Below are 3,911 nucleotides of genomic sequence, written 5' to 3' on the forward strand. Positions count from 1 at the left end.
TCAAATCACCCCTCCCCCCCCCACAGTGAGCATATTTCAAGAATGGCAAACGTGTACCGTGCTCGGTGGGTGACGTAGATTTTCGTGACATGTGTTGTTCGACCTGTATAAGTTGTCTTTGTGAAAGGCATATCTCCTCGCCCTATCGAAGACGGGCGTAAAAAAATTCGAAGGATCCCCCCGCCCCTCCCCCCTACCACCTGTTTTTTTTTTTTTTTTAATTATTTTTTCTTTTAATTTTACATCAATGTATTTGACTAAAAAAACGTTTCAGAACCTTACGGACTGCGTTTGTCGTTCAATATTTAATTACTCTTTAAATTATATCAATGGGGAACGATCTTTATTACATTTCCATGTGCCCGAGGTCATTCGTCACATTGCAAAGTGTGCTCAAAGTGACCCACATAGTGAAAAGTGTTCACAGCTTAAGAAATACCCAACGTCACAATTGGCCATTTTGTTCAACTCGACACATGGGTATGTTTAAAACTTTCATAAACAAAGCAACGTGTTTACAGATATTGAGAAATGTCCAATCGTTGTACAGCAACGACTCATGTCATCGATTACTCGGTTGGACGAAAACATGAATATACATCGCTCCAATTGTTACATGATTTGAAACAACCCAAAATTATTTGCTAAGCTACGCCACTGGTGAATATTTCCCCCACAAGACAGAGAATCAACACACCATTACTGTAAACATTAAAAAAGTTTTAGTCATATCTTATTGCAAACGACGAAAAGATCAAAGGACTTTGGCATTGTGAGAAAACTGTTTGGTTTATCACTATCGGTATTCAAACTTCGTAATGTCACTTAAAATATTAGCCCGCATTGAAAACATAAGGGCACCGCATTTCGTAACTTTGGAGGAATTTGCGATATTCTGTGCGCACGGGAGTTGGAACGGACTATAAACTACGAAACTCATGTTTGACGCACAAACAAGCACTACTATAAAATATGATGCAGCATTCGCGTCCATCTTCACAAAGTACAGACTATCTAATCATACTATGACTTTGGAATGGCATTGATAATCATCAATTTTGATTTGGTTAGTCATGGCAAAGCCTAATAATCTCAGCTAGATCTAGTTTGTCCACTACAAACGTAAAACTCTTATTGTGACTTTGAGGGATTTCTTGTACTTATTCAAAGATAGGCTTTTAGATAGATACGTTCGTTCGATTTAAGATGAATTATCAAATTATGAAAATGAATGAATGTTAAGTTCATGGGAGGCCTTCCGAAAGCTCCTCGCGCTGGCAATTCTTTCAATTTGTATTTTCACCGTGGATTTTTTGTCATGCGTTTATTTATTCAATTTGTCAATATACAGATAGTAGCCTAGCCTTTTAAAAACTCTAAAACAAATCCTGATAGATTAGTGAAAGTTTAAACTTTCCTAATACTTCCATTGTTTTGGTTTTCCGCCGCCATTTTCTTTTGTGAAGTAGGTATTGAAAGTAGACCTAGTTGGTTTTTTTCTATAAGGGCTAGCTCGGGTTCGAAGGATTTTTTTTCGGGAAGACTTCCGAAAGCTCCTACTGTTGAGTATAAACTCATATGTACCTTGTTCATACATGTATTAATAATGATAATGATAATTTTATGAAGTACAAAATGTACGATCTGCGTTTGTAATAAAAATAAACAAGGGATTTTCTGTACTTCCTGTTCCTCCCTTACCGGTCAATAAAAATGGCGTCATTGTTTTTAAATCTTCTTTGAGTTAATATCTAAAATATCCAATCTCACAACCAATCATCTCTTCACCAAAATAATATAACATAAAACCTACATCCCCAGTATTCTTTGTTTTTTTTTATAATGTTCTAGTAGGGGGTTTGGGAGGGAGGATACTACTTTTTTTAAAAGTTTCCCTCCTCCCAAACCCCCTACTAGAACATTATAAAAAAAAAAACAAAGAATACTGGGGATGTAGGAGCTTTCGGAAGGCCTCCTAAGGGAAACAACTCAAATTATTTCCTCAACTAGGAGCTTTTGGAAGGCCTCCCGTTTCAATTCATGATTTTATTTTCGCATTAAAAGTTATGCTCTTCGGGGACATTCGCCATTGTTTGAGGAAATTCGCCACCACAGTCGGGGAAATTCGCCGCTCGATTTTAACACTTTTTATCGCGAATTTTATGTACTTTTTAGATATTATTGTGTTTTCTCATGTCTATACTTGTTTTGTTTTGTAGTAATTACTATATTTTGTGTATTTACAATGGCAAAAAACATATTTAATGACCAACGGCAAGTTTTATAATGAAAATATGATGATACTATGATGGCAGATAGCTTGATAGCGTTTGACCTTTGCAAAGACGAACAAATACCGTGAAGAAGAGGTTTATTTGTTTTGGAGATTTTCACGGAACTAGTAACTCGTCTGGATCATTTAAGCACCAGTAAGAATGGGTTTAATTTTATCAATCAGAGATATCATTTGCATAAGTCCAAGGGATTTTTTGGTCCCAGATATAAGTGGCCTTATGCAGTAACAAAAATAGAGAGAAAAAAAACGATGGTCATCCACGAAGCCATTGCAAGTGGCTGCCTTTACAAGTGGTCGCGAGCACAAGTTTGACTGTATTTATGTTTATTTTGTAAGCGACGGACGGACATGATATTAAGAGACTGCAGTTGATAATAGATCAACCCTCTCTTAGTTTGATTAATTGTCTTTTCGTATTTGCCACTTTAGTGACTCTAATGTGATTTTTATACCATCTTGTCAGTCGACGCGGTAACCTTAAAACTCACAATGTTCTGGGCCTCTTGCCCTGAGGCTTGTTTCGCTCAAAACGAGGCCTATTAGCCTTTAGGGGCCATTAGCGCTGACGAAACTTTTATGACCATATTTAAGTCTGGCATTCTGCTTCCAACCTGTACCTATATCTCTGATTCGAGTCTCAATACGATTCAATAGTCTGATGTCACGCCTCCCGACAACGGCGGCCATCTTGGTTCTAAACAAAGAAAATCATTCCTTTTTATTTTTCATGCTGGCTAGAACTTTTCATATGCCTTGTGATCAGAATGTGTAAAAGTCAAAACATGATCAAATGTATGTGTCTTTTTTCCCTCTGGATACCCTTTATGCTCGCCGGAGAAATATTCATACGGGCGTCCGCCATTGTTCCGATAGTTTAGAGCCAGTGTTGCTAAGTTACCATGCGTCATTAGGAAGGAAGTGATGTTACGACTATTGAATCCTATTATCACGGGACACAATTAAGTCCTTCGGAAAGGTTCTTCACTCACACCGTCTCAAAACTCATGTATATTTTCCTAGCCGTCAATTGTGTTGTCTCTGTTGAAAAAAAATTATTATAAGCCGTATAAGTGTCATGGCTTTTCAAACATGTTACGTATTACTACTGGTAGAAAAAAAAAAGAAATTTAATTAAATAACCTTTCCTATTTTATTCACAGTTTATTACCTACTGGATTCTAAACAAGGAACCTCGATGACGAACATTGTAATGTTCGTTTTTTTAGTGGCTGGATCGGGTGAGTAACCTTGATCCACTCCCATATTATAATACGTTACAATTTAGATTATACTATCTACGAGGGTGTGTCAAAACGTATTGGGACTCTGCTTATTGCTTTAAAACAAATTGAATCAACAACGTGCAGCATACCTAAAATTGAAGCTTGGCATAAGACGAATAGAATGCTACTTCTAAACATAGTCTCCGCCTATCTCGAAAGCCACAGTCCACCGTTTTGTAAGGTCATGTATCCCGTCCGCGTAATACTGAGTTGACTGAGCTTTGAGACAATATTTCACTACTGTCTTGGCTTCTTCGTCATCTTCAAAGCGATGACCCCCCCCCCACCCCAACCCCTTCCATGCCTTCTTCAGTGGAGCAAAATGAGGAAAA

The sequence above is a fragment of the Berghia stephanieae genome, chromosome 9 (assembly GCF_034508935.2).
Source record: "Berghia stephanieae isolate SIO BIC M18660-M18661 chromosome 9, UCSD_Bste_1.3, whole genome shotgun sequence".
Classification (NCBI taxonomy): domain Eukaryota; kingdom Metazoa; phylum Mollusca; class Gastropoda; order Nudibranchia; family Aeolidiidae; genus Berghia; species Berghia stephanieae.